The following is a 19,257-nucleotide window of genomic DNA, read 5'->3' as shown; positions in this document are numbered from 1 at the left end:
CACCGAGCAGCAAAGCAGTTTCCACGACTAGTACAAAACATGAAAACCATGAAAATATTTAGACATACCATACAGAATGTATGGAAATATGCTATCATGAGCACCATCCCCCAGGCAGCACAGTTTGGTGTCGGGGCAGGAGAGGATCATGAGCAGGCAGCCTGGACCCCTGGGTCCTCTGCCCTGCTCTGGGAGGGGTGGCAGTTCCCTGCCTCATGGCCTCAGCAGTCCTGGGTTCACAGGAGGTTTCAGAGCCTCATGCTGGACCCAAGTGCCTTCCTGGACCTCCAGCCCACAGCCTTCCCTGGGGCACCCCCCATCACAGGCCAGGAAGGCAGGTCATTGTGAGAGACTGTCATCTCGAGGCATCTGTCTCAAAGATTGTATGCTGTGAGAGACGGAACTGTGAACTATTTATCTTGAAACATTTGCCTCTGGGATGGCTTGTTTAAAGAGGACACTCCTCTGGCCCATAAGGACAATAACCAGGCCACTGAGGCATCCAGGGGAAGAGGCAGGCTGGAGCTGGTGAAGCATGCAGGAATGTGGAGACTACCATTGTCCTGGAAGCTGTAGTCTTTGAGAAAATATACTGGTTTCTCATGTCGATCACCCAAAGATCAAGTGATAGACGAAACCATGAGCGTGCTAACAGTACGTATGTGCATGCATTAGACTATGCCCTGTAAAAAAGACATGGACACAGGCCATGGTGTGCACCCATAACTGAAGAATTGAAGACTGAGGACCAACGGGACGCTGCTTGATCCATGGTGGTGACTATTCTTGCAACTCTATCCCGACTGCTTGTTTGATTTCTGCCTTTTTCTTCCATTCTATCCTATTGCTACTATTTTCTACTTTTGCTACTTTTGATAATAAAAGCTGTTTTGGGTATACGGCATTAGACTTCGTTTGTGTCTTAATCTCGCTCTTGGGATCATATTGAAACTTTCCCCGACATTGGATCAGGACAGTCATAGGCTCCAGATGCTCAATGGAACTCCCCTTCACCTTGCATGGACAAGCTGTGCAGGACTTTGCGATCATGATGTCCTGGGGGCTGCTCGTGGCTGTGTTTTCATCTCTCCAGGTACACACTGAATTACCACTGACTTTTACATTAGGATTTTTTCCTTCACGCCACTGCACGCGATGGTCTTAAGGGTCTTTTCCAACCTCAGTGATTCCTTGATTCTCTGAGTCTATGATTTCCTGTGATGTGCGGAAAACAGACTCCACAATCAGTGAGATTGTGAAGTAGGTATGTTCATTCAGCGCTGGGCAGCACGGGGGGTAGTCCCACCAAAGTCGTGCACGCCCGGCTCGGCAGTTCTCCTCAAGTTTATACAGTCAAGTGTTACATATACATGGAGTTTCACAATACGCCCATACGTAGGCATGATCTATGTCCGCTTCATTTTCAAATTAGTTCCAAAAAGTCACAAGACTGGTCTTGGCTGGTTTTTGGGGTCGACTGCTGCTTCTTCTCAGGGACTATCTCCTGCCCCAGCCAGCCTCAACAATGCAAACGTTAATCATCATTTCTCATCCTCTTGGGCCATGTCTACCTCTATTGAAATTTCTTTAACTTCATTATAAGCTAGATAATTACTAAACAGTTCCTAGCTACATCCATATATCTACTATATCTACTAAGGTTCCTTTGGGTCCCTGTCTCACTGTGGCTTGTCCCTGGGCTGTGGGGTCGGGGCAGGAGCTGTCAACTGGGAAACCAATAGAAAAAAGGGAAACCAGCAACCAAAATTTATCAAGACACAGGCCTGGCAGAGCAAACATGGAGGCAACGGCATGAAGCAAACTTCACTGCTCACAGTAGTTGATGGGCCATCGAGAAACCAGCGGCACCACTTCCAGGAGGATCAGCCTGGACTCTGCAAGACTGGAGCAGGCTCTGATGTGGCTGGTATAAAACCAAAGGCTGAGAAGAAAGGAGATGAATGTGTTATTTATGGCCGGAAGATGTGAATCACCAGCGGTGGGAAAGCAAACCGCTGTGTTGACTTTTTCTCGCATTACATTTTCTGTTCTTCTTGTCTATACTGTGTGTCCCCAAGTTAGATACTAGTGTGTCTTTAAAGATCTGTTGCCAATCTGAATATTCATTAGGTTTCACCACACTACCCTTCAGTCGGTGATGATACAAATATTCTGATAAGTTAAAATTTTATATGAGTTGGGTTTGATCAAAAGCTAAAGAGTGTAGAATATAGGGGTTTGAAGCTCGCAATGTAGTAGTCGAAACTTAAGAACATACAAAATGTGCTGTATACAATCATAAAAGAATAAGTATTGTCTAACATTAGTTAACCATAGAAACTTTGACCGATTTGTTAGTTTGTAGTGTTTTGTCCTAAGAAACTGAGAGAGATCGTTATGGACCTTAGTTCTGTTGCTTAGTGTCCTGGTTTCAGCTGGGATAGAGTTAACTGTCTTCCTAGTAGCTGGTACAGTGCTGTGTTTTGAGTTCAGCATGTGAAAAATGTTGATAACACTGATGTTTTCAGTTGTTGCTCAGTAGTGTTTAGACTATAGTCAGGGATTTTTCAGCTTCTCATGGCCAGCCACGGCACAAGAAGTTGGCACAGGACACAACCAAGGCACCTGACCCAAACTGGCCAACGGTGTATTCCATACCATGTGACGTCCCATCTAGTTTAGGAACTGGGAAGGGGGGGGGGGGGGGCGGGGAATCGCTGCTCAGGGACTGGTGGGGTGTCGGTCGGCGGGTGGTGAGCTATCGCCCTGTGCATCATTTGTACATTCCAATCCTTTTATTACTACTGTTGTCATTTTATTAGTGTTATCATTATCATTATAATTTCTTCTTTTCTGCTCTATTAAATCGTTCTTATCTCAACCCAGAAGTTTTACCTTTTTCTTTTTTTCCCCGAGTTCCTCCCCCATCCCACTGGATGGGGGAAGTGAGTGAGCGGCTGCGTGGTACTTAGTTGCTGGCTGGAGTTAAACCACGACACTTAGAAACCCCACTTTGATCAAGATTCCAGTTAGTGGAACTAAGTAAGATTAACCAATGAGAGGGCCAATCACTAGAAACGTTAAATTCAAGAATTAACATTGAATGTTCTTTTTACGTAATCTAATACATGATGGCAAAAATCGGACTACGCAGAATCACATAAGAGAGGTCAACTATCGGACAAAGTGAGGAAGACTATGGAAGACCACCAGAGGGCTTCTGAAGACCACCAAAGACTTCACCACGCCTGCGTAAAGGGACATTTACATATGCTAATGATTTATCAGACAGTTGATGATTATGTATGACATTACCCAGAAATTTAGTGAATATGTATAACAGGTGTGTATTTAACCTGCATGGTTAAACCAGACAGGTGCACACACTAGGTGGAGTGATCCCCTGTGTGTCCAGCTGACGTGTGGAAAACAGACTCCACAATCAGTGAGATTGTAAAGTAGGTATGTTTATTCAGCGCTGGGCAGCACAGGGGGTAGTCCCACCAAACTTGCGCGCACCCAACTCGGCAGTTCGCCTCAAGTTTATACAGTCAGGTATTACATATTCACAATATGCCTATACATATGCATGACCTATCCCCGCTTCATATTAAAATTAGCTCCGAGAGGTCATTTCCATAGTCTCCTCCCAACTGCGCCTGCGCAGGGCCTCTTTGTGGTGGTCGTCTGGTGGTCGCAGAGATGAAGAAAGATGACTTCTCTTCGTCACTGCTAGTAACCTCTTTCCTTGCGCAAGCTCAGTGAATTTTTGGTATCCACCCAAGCCGCAAGACCAGTCTTAGCTGGCTCTTGGGGCCTGCTCCTGCTTCTTACCAAGGACTGTCTCTACCTCATTGGCTGGTTCTTGGGATCAGCTCTTCTTATCAAGGACTGTCTCTACCTCAGCTAATTTCAGCAATGTAAGCACTAAACATCATCTTTCACGCCCCGTTATTATGTGTACTGAGATTCTTTTGACTCCCCTTCTCTCAGTGTATTTAGTTTCTCAAGTCTTTCATATACTTACACCTGGCCTGATACAATGACCATTTCTGAAAGTCATCTTTTCCGATGAAGACTGTCCAGACAAAGGCCCTTTCCCTGATGCTCCACTTCTCTCCTTCTCTTACTCTTTGTTCAAGATACCTCTCCCCTATGCAGCTGCTTTGAGCTTCAGGGAGTTACAAGCTTGCCTGTCCTCCAGTAGACTAATTGCCTCTTTAGGCAGTTCTTTACTTGTGTTTATCTCTAACTTTTTAGTATCTGTCACAAACATTTCTCATAAGACTATCCCTTGTAGAAAGGCAGCCTCATTAGGGGCAGCTTGTACTTCACATGCGGTTGAGCAGTGTGACTTGTTTACGAAACTTGAAAATTATTTTCTGTGCTTTGCTTGCAAATAGGAGAAATTCTTCTGGGCCTGTGTGCAGCCAGGTCTTTAAGGATAGCAGGGGGGAGATGATGCAATGGATCTGTAACCTCCAGCTGTAGAGATCAGTGGAGAAATCTGAGGCAAGGAACAGAGATGTAAGCCCCCAGGTGGCCAATGTCAGAAGGGTGAGGTTTGAGAAGTGAGGAGCAAGGTTGTCCATACAGTGTCAGACCTGAAGGCACTGCTTTTCCTAGCTGTCCAGACCTCCAGAACAGACACTATGGATCATTATCACTTGGAGAATGCTTCTATCACCTCTTCTCTATACTGAAAAGTAAGAAAATTGTCCTTTAAAAAGAAAAAAAATCATGGGTATAGATGCACTTTGAAATCTTCCTCCTTAACTACACTATGAAGTTTTTCTAATTAGCTGTACAAGTCTTGAAGACTTGAAGAAAATTGCAGGAAGAAAAATGGCTTCCTAGAGCTTTGCGTATTTCAATAAGCCCCATGGTGTCTTTGAGTCTCAGACCATGAACCTCAGCTACTGAGAGCAGACTGAAATGAACTTCTCAAGAAGTCAAAGTCAGAAGCAAAGTACCTTGAAGCATTAATGGGCCCCACTGAGGGCCATTCCTGGCAAAGCCTCCCCAGGGACTCGTTAGAGCAGATAACTGGAGACTGTGATTGCAGGTAGGCAAAATCACTGTGCCTCACTGACTTCCACACTGGACATATGGGAGCATTAAAGGGTGAGCGAGTTTTGCTGATCACTCCTTGGCTCTCCAGTTGGTGAATCAACTTGTGGATGGGAATCAGAGAGTCTCAGTTGGTGCGATATTGCTGCCGGTGCACCGCCATGGTAGCAATTGGCACTTGTTGTTCTTCAATCCTCAACAACTTCACAATCGAAGGGTCTTGACAGAGGCCAGGCAGGGTAGACAGCTGTTCAGTGCCCTCCATCTCCAAGGCAGCTATACCGAAAGCCCATCGATACCCCTTCGGGTCCTTAAAATACCCCCTCCTGAGATAGTCTATGCCAAGGATACACGGAGCCTCTGGACCAGTCACAATGGGGTGTTTCTGCCATTCATTCCCAGTTAGGCTTACTTCAGCTTCCAATACAGTTAACTCTTGGGATCCCCCCATCAGACCAGAAATACAAATGGGTTCTGCCCCTTGATAACTTGATTGCATTAGAGTGCACTGTGCGCCGGTGTCTACTAGAGCCTTATACTCCTGTGGGTCTGACGTGCCAGGCTATTGAATCCACGCAGCCCAATAGACCCAATATCCCTTTCCGCCACCTGGCTGGAGGCAGGGCCCCTCTAATTCTGCTCAGAGTATCCAGTACTCACTTCTTGTAAAAGTGGCTCATCAGTCCCTTCAAGAGGATCAGAAATAAGATCAGCCCTTCTACGCTGTTGGAAACTGGAGCGACATTTTTCCTGGCAGAATCCGCTTTTGTGGTGTTTTTTCCTCACAACTCACATACCCGTGCATTTAGGACCAAGGTAGGTTTTCCATCCCATTTCCTCATGTCCTCTCCATGATCACATAGGTATAACCACAGGGCATCTCGTGGTGTGTACCTTCTATATTCTCTCTCTTGGGCAGACGAACGCTCACTCCTAATAGCTGAGACATTGGTCCTTGCACGTGTGGAGTAGGACATATCCTCTTTGAATTGCTGGAAATCCTCGGACAGCTTCTCCACAGCTGAAATGCAGGCTTGTAGGGAGGAGGAGAGATTTTCTTCATATTGATGGAGTTGGCGAGCCATTTCATCCACTGTCGGTGCCTCTTCGTCTTTCCAGGCCATTATTGCCAGTGAGTTGGCATAGAACAATGGTGCGCTCTGTACAAACTTCTGCCACATGGGTCTTGTGCTTTGGACTTTGTCTGGATCTTTGGGTAATTGTGGGTTGTCCGGGTCATGATGAATCGTCTCTAGCATAGCTAATTCCCTCAGATATTGGATACCTCTTTCCATGGTGGTCCACTTGCTTGATTGACATATAACATCTTCCTTAAAGGGGTACCCTTCTGAGGAGATTGAAGTAGACGGACGCCTGTAATCTTGAAAGTGGATGACAGACGACCCTTTATTGCTAAAACACACACATACTTATAGTCACATATTCTGCAAAGTCACTGTACATGCACACAAGCATAAAATATGATTGGTTGTATCAACACTGTACACGCGCATAAACATAAGATATAATTGGTTATACTAACTCTGTACACGCACAGAAACATAATTGATTATATCAACTAAAACACGTGAAACTTGTCTCAGTCTAATTCGTCAAGATAAACTGCCAAATTGAGGTTCTTTGTGCCAAGTTCCCTTTATCGCGGAATGCGCACCTGTGTTCTTCTAATTGGCATCTTTCTTGTTTTGTCTTCTTGTTTGTTCTGTTCAAGGTCTTCTAAAGGCATCTGGAATGCTCTTGCAACCGTTAGCTAAATATGTGTCCACACCTTTCCTTCACACTTGACAGGAGTCGCCTCCAGAGGCTGAGGGCTTGTGTCCCTCTTCCAAGTGCCTTGTCAATGCCACCCTCCCTGGCAAGCGATCCCAGCTGCTTGGCTTCCCTACGTTCTAATTCCAAGCTATTAGCCCCATTGTCCCAGCATCGGAGGAGCCAGGTGATAATATGCTCACCTATATGGCAGCCAAAATCTTTTCGCATTTCCCGCAGCTCACTCAAGGATAGGGACCTGGTTATTACCTCTGGATCTGCCTCTTCCTCCTGTTCCCGTGATGACCCTGGCTCATCTCCCTCCCTCCCTAAGTGAACTGATTTTTTTGTATATTTCTTCTTCTGTATGGCAGCAACTGACACTGGTGCAGGTTGGTCTGCTGGTTCAGTTGCAGTACTGCTCGCCGAGTTTTGGATAACTGCAGTGTCTGTTGCCGGGGTTTGGGTAGCCGCAGTGCTTGTCACCAGGGCTGGAGGGACCACAGTGCCCGTCACCAAGGTCTGGGTGACCGCAATGCTCATTGCCGGGACTGGAGGGGCCAAGGACTGGGTGACCACAGTGCTCATCATTTTGTTGTTAGGTCCAGAGACCTTCTCTTCCCCTTGAGGGTACTGAGTGGTGTTGAACAGGGCTCCATAGGCATGGGCCACACCCCAGCACATTGTAGCAATTTTGCCTCTCTAGAGTTGCCAGGGTGACAGCAAACCTTTTCCAAATATTTTACTAGTTCTTCTGGATTCTGCACGTGTTCGGGGGTGAATTTCCAGAACACTGGAGGTGCCCACTTTTCTAGGTACTTGGCCTTACTACCCCACACACCCTGCCACACTTAATTATCCAGCTTTGGGGCAGATCTCTTGGTGATCTTCTTAAAGAGTTGTTTAACCTCAAACAAGAGCTGAACCACATTCAGGAGCATGCTAATTCCTAGCAGTAGGGCTAGGACCGTGCTGGTCTCAACATCCCAAGGGTATTCAAATTATTCAAAATTCTCAAACATCATTGTAACTGGATTGAAGGAGAAAGGAGAGGGGAAGAAAGGTACCCCACTGTCGCGGTAGAGACGGACACGACAAGTAATAGGTCATGCAAGATGGCTACTTTATTGTTCTAACACACCTTTTTATCCCCTTCTTCAGAGTATGTGTTAGTATATGATTGGCTTAGTTAGTAACTAACAATTCATGATTGGTGAGTTTGTCAGGACGGCTCTTCTTATCACTATCTTGTTTTCGTACTGGTCTTCTTGGATCTTTCCAGACTTCTCAAGGATATACTACAAGCTGCTCAAGGCCATGCTGTTCTCAAACTGTCAGGAATTCCATAGACTCGTTGCATCCCTGACAATTCCCCCTTTTTGTATTTGTGCTAAAAATATCATCCCGGCTGCCCTCTGCAGGGCCCTTTGCAGAAGGCCGAAAAGACAGGGCAACATTAGAAGCATAGTTATCAGTCAAGATCACTACCCCTACAGTCTTGAGCAGAGATATCGACCATCCAGACAATCCCCAACCCTCAAATATCTTTGTCCTTGTGCTAAAAGCAAGAAATCAATTGCGGCTCTATTTTATAGCGTAGCATGTCTGACACTATCAATGTCTAGCAGTAAATCTGATAATACTACACCAGTCTGTATTCAGGGACCCCAGAATTTGTGATTCCTGGGGTGGCAATGAGGGTTAATGCCAGATCTGTGAAAACCAGGCATTCCCATCCATTGAGTCCATGACCTGCTGCACAGGGGTCTCCATCAATAAGTTCTTAAATTTTGTTGATGTCAGTGTAACCCCCTATTAAACCTGTGAAAAAGGGATTGCTTGGTGTTGCTGTACTAAGGTATAAGCAATCTTATCCGGTCATGTCAGCCAGGGTCATCCAGATGTTTTCTTTGGTTTGCGGTGGTATCCATGACTACGTCCATCCGAGGACTGTGAGGTAGATGAACCATCTGTACATTCTTGTGCTGTCTTGCTCCGCAAATTCAGCAATCGGTAGGTGCCAGTTTTCCTTGGGCACCCCCACGGAGGCAACGATGGCCTTGCCGTACACCAGCCCGATGCTCTTCGGAAAATCCCGGTATTTATACATTTGAAGAGGAACGGATTTCAGCACACGTGGCCAGTGGGTGCCAAAAATCCGCCTCATTTGCAACCTACGATGCATGCGCTCGCGGGCCAGGCGCACTGCGTGAGTCATAGTTATCCTCTCTATTGGTTCATGGACTTTGTGATGCGGTTGCAATGCAAAGAGAATCTTGTCCTGTTATATTGGTCAAGGTGACCTACACTTTGTTTTTGGTTTAGGTGGTATTCATATTGCCGCACCCTCTGGGATGTTCAAGATGATGATGGTCGTACAAATCAAGCGGGAGTCCATTGTGGGCCTGTATCTGTAGAAACACAAGCACAACCTCGCCCCCAGGTTAATAGCTCACATGGTCCACTCCGCAGACCAGTAACTAAATCTCTAACATGTACTTTAATGCCTCTTTGTAAATTCTGTGTTGAAAAAAGAGAAGTGTTGAACAAAGGAGGTAGAGAAGAATTACCCCCATAATAGAGAAAGCTAAGAACATAAACTACGTTATCTAAACATGCTTGTGGTGGCTCCCCAATCATTCCCTCTTTTTGTTTTTGAAGCAGCTGCTTCAATGTGCTATGTCCACACAGCTCTACTATTTGTGGAGAACCATTTTGATATACTACTCTGCTGTTCCAGTTGTTGTTTTCATACCATACTACTGCTGCTTTACCTGTTTTTCCAGAACCATCTGTGAAGACAGTAGGGCCTTTCACAGGATCCGGCTGGCTTAAGCTTTTCTGACCAAATGGTATTTCTCGAGCAAATTTCAGGAGCGGGTGCGATGGTAGAGGATACGAGATCTGTCCTTGAAAACCTGCCATAGCTGCTTGCAGCTTGTAATTGTTTACCAGACACCATTCAAAGTACCAATTTTGAACAGGTAAAACAATCGTAGCTGGATCACGTCCTGTTAGTTCTACACATCATTTTCTGGCTTTTATGGTTACATCAGCAATAAGTTCAAACAAGCCAGGAGCAGTTTTTCGTGGCCAGAAATGACAAAAACATCCATTCTAAAAGATGTAATGGGTCATCCCCCTCAGAATTCCACTGCACCAAAGCACCAAATGGCACAGTTTTGTCGATTAGTACAAAGAATTGTATCAATTGAGACAGATCAAGTTGAGAAACAAATGTCTTGTGTATACATTGTTCGACCCTGTGAATTACATTTAATGCTTCCTTATTCAATATTCTGGGTTCTGTTGGATCATTGGAATTTTGTAATAAGTCCAATAGAGGTTGTAACTGTGAATTGGTCAGTCCAAGATAGGGCCTGATCCCGTTCAAGGATCCCATTAATTTCTGTACATCACTGAGTGTCTTAACTGCAGGGTTAAGTTTCACAGGTGGGGGCACAACCTGCTTATTTGTAATTGTCATTCCCAAATATTTCCAGGGTGCTATTTTTTGCTCTTTTTCAGGGGCAATAACTAACTCATATTGTTGTAGCAAATTCGTGGCCAAATTTTTCATGCCATTCAACTGCTCCTTGTTGTCTGATGCTAACAGAATGTCATCTATATAGTGATAACTATAACTAGTAGGGAATTTTTCCCTTACAGGTGACAGAGCTTGTGCAACAAATGATTGACAAGTGGTTGGTGAATTTTTCATGCCCTGTGGCAGAACTCTCCATTGATATCTTTTTGCCGGTTCTGCATGATTGATAGAAGGCACAGAGAATGCAAAAATTTTTTTTTTTTTTTTTTGTCTTGGGAAGCTAATGGAATCCTTAAGGTCCATGACAATGATTTCCCAGTCTTGAGGGAACATGGCAGGTGAAGGCATGCCTGGTTGCAGAGCCCCCATCGTGGCCATGACAGCATTGACTTGCCACAGGTCATGCAAAAATCTCCATTTTCCTGATTTCTTTTTTTTCACAAACACTGGAGTATTCCACAGACTGCGAGATGGTTCAATGTGTCTGGCAGCTATTTGTTCTGCTACCATTTCTTGCAGGGCCTTTAATTTTTTCAGTTGGTAGGGGCCACTGATCCACCCACACAGGGTTATTTGTTAACCAAGTTAAAACAAGCATGGGTTGTCTAACACCCTGCAGCACAGTGGCCCCCGTTAAAAATCTGTGATAATTCTCACCCCCCACTGCAACAAGCAATCCCTCCCCCATAAATTGAGGGGAGCTGCCATCACATATGGCTTAATAACTGCTTGTTGGCCCTCAGGATTGGTAATCAGAACTGGAGTGGCTGCCATCTTTGCTCGTGTGGATCCTCCCAGCCCCACTACTCTCATACCAGCCTCCTCTGTTGGCCAGGTAGATGGCCACAGATAATCGGCAATAATATCATATCAGCTCTGGTGTCCAGGAGCCCTGCAAGCCTTACTGGAGTCGGAGATCTTCCGTGATTCGACAGCGTGCACGTCATATGTGGTCAGGATGATGAGACAGTCTGAGACCAGCAGACCTGAGGGGTTCCCGTGGAGCTGAAGCCTCCATCGCATCGCAGTCACTGTTCTGCTCTTGAAATAGAACTCGAAAAAGGAACAAGTTGAGCAATGTGAGTACCTTTAGGGATTGTTACTGGTGGGTAGGGGGTCGAAATCATCGCACAAATTTGACCTGTAAAAGCAGCATCAATAACTCCCACATGCACGATTATTCCATTTAACGTGCTACCTGATCTTTCTGGTAGCAATGCACTCAGTCCCCGTCCTATAGGACTCCTTGCATTAAGAGGGACCTTAACCATATCTTTCGTGACTAGAGTTACTGTGTTGGCGGTGGATACATCCAACCCTGCTGAGCCAGCTGTTGCAGCTGACAATTGTTCGCAGAGAGGAATTGGCCAGCTGTCGGGAGGGGATTTGTTCTCCTCGCGCGCCCTCTCGCACTCGTTTTGTGGTTTTCCTGTAGCAGCTGTCCATTAGCATGAAATTTGGAACGACATTGTTTTGCAAAATGTCCTAATTTCCCACATTTCTTGCAAGTAATCTCTGGTGAGTGGTGCACCGGTTGTTTACCTGGTGATGTTTTGTGTGGAGAAGTTACCGTGATGTGCCCTTCACTGCCACACCCAAAGCACTTTCCAGAATTTCTCATAGCATTGGCTAGGGTGGCCACCCTGTGTTCCAGTGTCCCAACTTTAGAACATGCAGCTACCATGTCAGGGAACAGAAGGATCTCCTGGCAGAGCCTGTATGATCTTTTGACAGTCCTCATTAGCATTATCTTTTGCCAACTGTTTGCATAGCATTTGTCTTAAGACCTCATCTTCTACCTGTTTTTCCAGGGCAGCAGATATTTTTTCTACAAACTGTAAAAAGGGTTCTGTGGGGCCTTGGCGGATAGTGATGTATTTTTGCTTTGGAGCTGCCGTATCCATGGTTCGCTTTATTGCCATAAGGCCTATATTTTGGGCATGTTTGAGAGCCATCGGAGGCCATGTCGCCTGCAGCTGAGGGTTACTATACTGCCCTTCACCAAGCAAAGCATCCTCTCCAAGGCCTAATCTCGGGTCACCCTGTGGCAGTTGTGAATTATGCAGCGCCGCTGTGCGTGCCATCTGCCTCCAGGTGTATTGAAATACTTGCAATTGTACGGGCTGAAACAGCACTTGCGCAAGGTGCATAATGTCATATGGACACAGCAGATCTGTGCTGATTATACGAATAACCTGCATTACCTCAGGAGAATTGATTCCAAATTTTTGTACTTTATTCTGCAAATCCTGCACTACGCTCCAGCCTATTGGATTGTGCTCATCGTGCCGGTTTGTGCCTGCAGCAGCTTTGAAAACAGGAAATGTAACAGGAGCCTCTGCTGCGTTATCTAGAGGCTTTAGAAATGCAGGTGTTAGAGAGCACGGGCTGAGGCGTTCTACTACATCCCAGTTGCCAGAGTCGGCAGCACATCTTCTAACTCCCTCCCAGAATTGATCAGGGGATCTTGGGACTACAGTTATTGTGGATGGAGGGAGAGTCCATGGCAGGGGTTCTTTCGGTATGGTTTTATCTGCGAGCTGCAGAGATCGCATAGCGTCAATTAGAGCTTTTTCTGCCTCAGTTTCATTTTGGCTCTCACTTTCTGTTCGGCCCTCATATTCAGTTTGACTCTCACCGTCCTTTCGGCCCTCAATTTCATTACGGCCCGCACGTTCCAGCTCGGTGTTAGTCACCGCATTTTTCTCCTCAGGGGGGGCTGATGGAGTCACCCCTTCCGCTGCCGCACCAGTAGGTGAGGAGGGCCCCTCATCGCCCGGTAAAGTAATTAATGGCATAGGAGGAGGAGGTGAATAAGGGTATGATCTGATTTTGCTCATGAGGGGGTTTCTGCCCGCAACTGCTGATATTGCAGCATCGGCCGCAGCTGTTACTTGAGCAGAAACTTTTTCATTGATAACATTTTCTGATTTCTCATCTTTCTTTTGCTGATCTTTCGCATCACATTCTGCTTTCCATTCCTTCAGGGTCTCACGTAATAGACGCCATACGATCGCCAACTTACAGAGCTCTTTCTGTCCTTTAGAGATCTCATCAAACATTTTCCAGCCCACTGCTTGCCATGCATCCACACTGAATGAAGTAACTGTTCTGGCTGTAAAGCCTTGCATCTTACACCATATTAAAATCCTTTTCAGGCTTTGTTCTGGGGTTTTGACCCCTTTTCTTTTTAATAGGGCTTTCCAGGTAGGCAAAAACATCTCTTTTTCTTTTGTTAATTGCTGCCCCATTCTAACAGTTTAGTCCCCGGTGGCTCACCTTACTAGGTGTCTAGGCTCAGGTCCGGACCAGGCAGATTCCACTGCTCTCAGCTTCACAGCTTTTCTCGCTGCCGGTATACTCTTTCGCAGCTCTCGTTGCCGCTGGTATACTTCTCGCTAGTGCTGGATTTATTACCATTAGATGATCTGTTCGCTCAGGCACATCGGGGTCACCATTTGTCGCAGTAGAGACGGACACGACAAGCAATAGATCATGCAAGATGGCTACTTTATTGTTCTAACACACCTTTTTATCCCCTTCTTCAGAGTATGTGTTAGTATATGAATGGCTTAGTTAGTAACTAACAATTCATGATTGGTGAGTTTGTCAGGATGGTTCTTCTTATCACTATCTTGTTTTCGTACTGGTCTTCTTGGATCTTTCCAGACTACTCAAGGATATACTTACTACAAGCTGCTCAAGGCCGTGCTATTCTCGAACTGTCAGGAATTCCGTAGACTCGTTGCATCCCCCAACACCCCAACCATAGATTGGCTTTCCAAGGAGGAAAGGTAAATGGTGTAGTTATTGATGGCTCAGATGGCTCCCGCAGTATAAAGGTGACAATGCTGACTGCAAATACTGGCTTAATCCCACAGCTGATGACTTTATTATACCATAAACTAATGTTATACAATACATCAAAGTGAAAGCCTTAATCCACCTCCCACGGATGATAAGCAGCAGAAGAGGGACTACATACAGCAAGCGAGGTGATAGATAACAGAACTTTAAAAAACAGGGCAACAACTCTAAGAACACATAAATCAACATAGTGACCAGCGACTATTAGAGCAATGTAATGAATGCTTATAACAGATCTGGTTTAACAAGCTCTGGTCAGGTTCGTTGTTATCTCAACCCTTCGAGCCCCATGTTGGGCGTCAAAAAGGACTGTCATGGTTTAACCCCAGCCAGCAACTAACTCTACCCCAGCTGAAACCAGGACACCGTCATACCCACATGTTCTCATGCAGCTCTGTGATTGGCTGCCTGCCTGCTTTGGACAAGGAAGTGCTCAGTTATCAAAATATATAACTGTACTACAATATACAGATTTTTGGTTTCATATACATATATATCAGTGAGTGTACAAATACGTATAAATATTTTTTTATGTATTTATGAATAGATACTGTATTTTAACTATATATACCCCTCTGTACGCATATATATACGTATACGTTTATATGTATATGTATTTTTATATATAAAAAACATGTATAAATCTGGAGAAATTAAATATTTATAGCCATTATAACATAGGTATAAAATGGATAAAACCTTTAATAAGAGCTAATGGAATGAACAATTAGAGTTTAAATGTGAACAGAAAGAAAAGTACAAGGGTGGGTCAAGGTCCCCCACTTTACCAGGCTGCAGAAGTCCAGACATGTCTGGGTTGGGGGGAATTTCAAGAGGGTGGGGAGGACACAGACAAGGTGGAACATGCCCGAGGGCTATGGCCCCCTCCTAGGCGGCCACCAAGGAGCCCTCAGTGCAAATCCTGTTAACATAGCAAGAAGCATCCCATCCCGTGAACCGGCCTAGGAGTCCCCCACATCCCAGCCCAGCGAAGCAGGATGGCCATGCAGGGTTACTGGGGCAGACTCTGAGCTTTCCTCGGTGCTGCAAGACACAGGCAATGCCATCTGCAAACATTGAAAAGCAGGACAAAATGCCAGCTTCAGAAAAATACGTGCGTGGGGGCAATACGGAAAAGACCCAAAGATGATCTCAAAAGAGACCATGTGGATGAAAGAAACTAGCCAGTGAGCCCATGAACTGCAAAAGTGGCTTTTGAGGTTCCAAGCAGAGAGGGAGGGTGGTAGTGGGGAACTCCCTTTCCCCATGGGGTTGTGGGGGATCTCACAGCTACCTGTAAGACCACTGTGGGGTGCAGACTGGTGCTATACACATTTCCTTGTCCTTAGGTTGATAACCTGATTGAATGTTTCAAACAGCTCTGGCTGACTGAGAGAGGGGAGAGGTCAGGAGCGTGCTGGCACTTGTGCAGGTCCACCTGAGCCACACCAGCCAAATCCAGTATGCTCTGTGTGTGTCATGTCAAAGGATGGGGAAGGGGGTGGTGATGGTGGATGTAAATGTATTGAATCCTGTAGGACCTGAGCGGGATGTAAACGGGAGGGAAGAAGGTGTAAAGATTGTACTGGGTCTGGCTGGGATGGCGTTAGTTTTCTTGTTAGCAGCCCCTGTGGTGCTGAACTTTTCCTTGGTGCTCAAAAGAGTGTTGACTGATAACACACTGACATTGTAGCTACTGTTGAGCAGCGCTTGCACAGCATCAAGGCCTTCTCTGTTTCTCAGTCTGCCCCGACAGCGAGGAGGCTGGGGGTGGCAAGAGGCTGTGAAGGGACAAAGTCAGGACAGCTGACCCCAACGGACCAATGCGATATTCCACACCATATGTTGTCATAGTCAGCAATAGAACTAGGGGAGTGCTAGGCGTTCTTCAAGGTAGAAGAAGTAATCCACTTATTAAACTGTCTTTATCTCAACCATTGAGATTTTTTTCTCACTTTTGTCCTTCCGTTTTCCTCCGCGATCCCACCGGTGGGGAGTGAGGAAGTGACTGGGTGGGGGCTGCCACATGGGATCACCCCACCAGACGAGCACATAGAAAATAGGTTGCTATGGGCTTGTGAGGTCACTGGTGCCTGAGTAGATCATAGGCTGGGAGCTGGCGCGTGGCTTGTGTAAGTGGTTGTGAGATTACTGATACCTGACTAGCTGATAGGCCAAGAGGAGGGGCGTGGCTTGTGTCAGAGCTTGTGAGGTCACTTGTGCCTTTGCATCTCACAGGCAAGCAGATAGCAAGTAGGTGGAGATGTGGTGGCCAGCTCACTGGTGCCTGAGTAGCTGATAGGCAAGAGGGAGTGTCATGGTGTAACCTCAGCCAGAAACTAAACACCACACAGCTGCTCACTCATTCACCCCCCCGCCCAGAGGCTGGGGGAGAAAATCGGGAAAAGAAGTAAAACTCGTGGGTTGAGATAAGAACAGTTTAGTAGAACAGAAAAGAAGAAACTAATGATGATAATGATAACCCTAATAAAATGACAGCAGTAATGATAAAAGGATTGGAATGTACAAAGAATTCACAGTGCAATTGCTCACCACCTGCCGATCGATGCCCAGTTAGTCCCTAAGCGGCGATCCCCCTGCCCCCGCTCCCCCCAGTTTATATACTAGATGTGACATCACATGGTATGGAATACCCTGTTGGCCAGTTTGGGTCAGCTGCGCTTGCTGTGTCCCCTCCCAACTTCTTGTGTCCCTCCAGCCTTCTTGCTGGCTGGGCATAAGAAGCTGAAAAATCCTTGACTTTAGACTAAACATTACTTAGCAACAGCTGAAAACATCAGCGTTATCAACATTCTTCTCATACTGAAATCAAAACATAGCACTGCGCCAGCTACTAGGAATGCAACTCTGTCCGATCTGAAACCAGCACAGGGAGAAACATGGCTTGGGTATGTACTTGTCACTCTGGGCTGAAGAGCTGATAGGCCAGGACCAGGTTCATGGCCCTTAGAGGTTCTTGTAAGGTCACCAGAGGCAGACTACAGCAACAGCAAGAACCTGGCAAATGGATGTACACGTATGTGTGAGGTCACTGGTGCCTGAGTAGCTGATAGAGCAGGAGGTGGCCCATGGCTTGTGTTTGTGCTCATGAGGTCACTCCTGCCTGAGCAGCTCATAGGCCTGGAGTAGGCCAATGGCACGTGTAGGTGCTTCTAATGTCACTGCTGCCTGAGTAACTGATAGGGCAGGAGCAGGCCCCTAGTTTGTGTTGGTGGTTTTGAGGTCATTGGTGTCTGAATAGCTGATAGGGCAGGAGCAGGCCCATGTCAGATGCAGACACTATGACATCACCTGTGGCTGAGTAGCAGATAGGCTAGGAGTATGCACGTGGCTGTGTATGGATGAACTTGTGATGTCAATCGTGCCTGGATAGCTGGTAGGCCAGGGGCTGGCACATAGCTTGGGTCGTTGCTTCTGGTGTCACCAAAATAATATTCAGACCACAACCAAACATGGCTTTTTGGAAGACCCATCATTAGCAGACGTCCATCCACCGCAACCACACATGTGGCACTGTAACTCAGGCACACGCAGTGGTGGCAGTAGGAAGGGTGTGAGGTCACCATCAATATAAATCATGAGCACAGAGCGGTGCCTGTGGGAGGATGGCAGTGTTCACGTCACCGATGGCACCCCATGGCTGCGGGGCTCGGTGCAGAGCGGCCGTGTGCTGTCACAAGGGCATCAGAGGGGACGGGATCCCCTCGGCCCCGTCTCTGCGAGGCCGAAGGAGCAGCCCCTGCAGCCCTGGCTGGAGCAGTCGGAGTAGGGGTGGCTCGGGGGCACCACAGGGATGTGCCTGGGCACGGCGCCAGGAGGAAACCACAGACTTCCTCCGGAGCGCGGGGAAAGCTGCGAGGCCACGTGGGCTGTGGTTTGTGCACCTGCAGGCTGCAGCTCCCGAGCCACCCGCGGGGAATAACGGCCCCTCGGTGACATGCCGAGAGTCAGGGATGTGTCTGAGCCTCTGGGCTGCATGTCTGCTGCTGGGCAGGGACATGTCCCAGCTCCGTGTCTGGCTTGTGCGAGGGACCCACCATGGGGCTCTCCAGGGAGGGACAAACGAGCCGGCACTCGTGGAATGGAGCTCTTCCCCTGGCCAAGGCCCTTTCCCAGCTGCTGCTCCCAGCAAAGCGGGGTCTGAAGCAGGGGCAGGGGCTGTTTCCTTCCCTTCCTGACACAGCCCCCGGTGCAGTCTCAGCCCTGTGATTCCCATGGCACAGGGGTGGCTGGACATTCGCCTCTGGGGCTCTTGGATGTGCCCGGTGCAGGAGATGCTTAGTGCTCCTAGTCCACATGGCACGGTTCAGGGGGTGAAAAACCTGTTCCCACCCCACAACTGGCCCTGACTTGTGTCGGCCCACCACCACAGTGACGTGACATCTGTAGCGGAGCCACCTCTCATATATGGTCATGAATGGTGCTGGAGAAGTTCATTGGAGGGCTGGGCTGTGTCGGAGGGGAGATGGCTCCCGATAATGTCTAAAAAGGTGCTGCTGCTTCAATTCGCTCCTCCTGTAGCTGGGCTGGCATCTGCAGAGATATATAACCCTCCCATTGCTGTTGTCCCTGTGAGTTCCCGGGAGCTGTGACAGGGAGTGGGGTGCAGCAGTGGTGTGCTGGCAGGGCAGGAGGCTCAGGATGGGGACAGAGGGACTGGTGTTCCCGCAGGTGCTGTGGCTTCTCCTCTGGGTACAGCTGTGCAGGGGTAAGTGTCAACTCCCTTGTCCCACAGCCCAGGGCCAGCAGGTACCAGTGTGGTCATTGGGATTTTTCTGGGAATGGGGTTTCTTTGCAGGTGCTACTGAGATGAGGGGCAGAAGGTGCTCAGGTCCATGGACCCTGGGCCTTTCCCTGTGCCCATCTGGGTTGGCAAGAATAGCTCTTTTTCCAAGGGTCCAGTGTTCAGGGCAGCCTGTGCCTGGCTGGATTCATAGACACCCTGTCCTGGGGTACCCCTTTGGGATGCCCTGTTCCCCAGC

At 47.3% G+C, this 19,257-nt stretch overlaps 1 protein-coding gene across 1 annotated transcript in view; it reads right to left on the bottom strand.

Annotated features, from left to right (window-relative positions):
* Positions 1–19,257, bottom strand: part of LOC126036932 (scavenger receptor cysteine-rich type 1 protein M130-like) — a 189,847-nt gene that overhangs the window by 101,429 nt on the left and 69,161 nt on the right. The window lies entirely within an intron of this gene.

Source organism: Accipiter gentilis, unplaced genomic scaffold (genome assembly GCF_929443795.1).
Source record: "Accipiter gentilis unplaced genomic scaffold, bAccGen1.1, whole genome shotgun sequence".
Lineage (NCBI taxonomy): Eukaryota > Metazoa > Chordata > Aves > Accipitriformes > Accipitridae > Astur > Astur gentilis.
The sequence above is the reverse complement of the archived record's forward strand: the minus strand, read 5'-3'. Positions and strand labels throughout refer to the sequence as shown.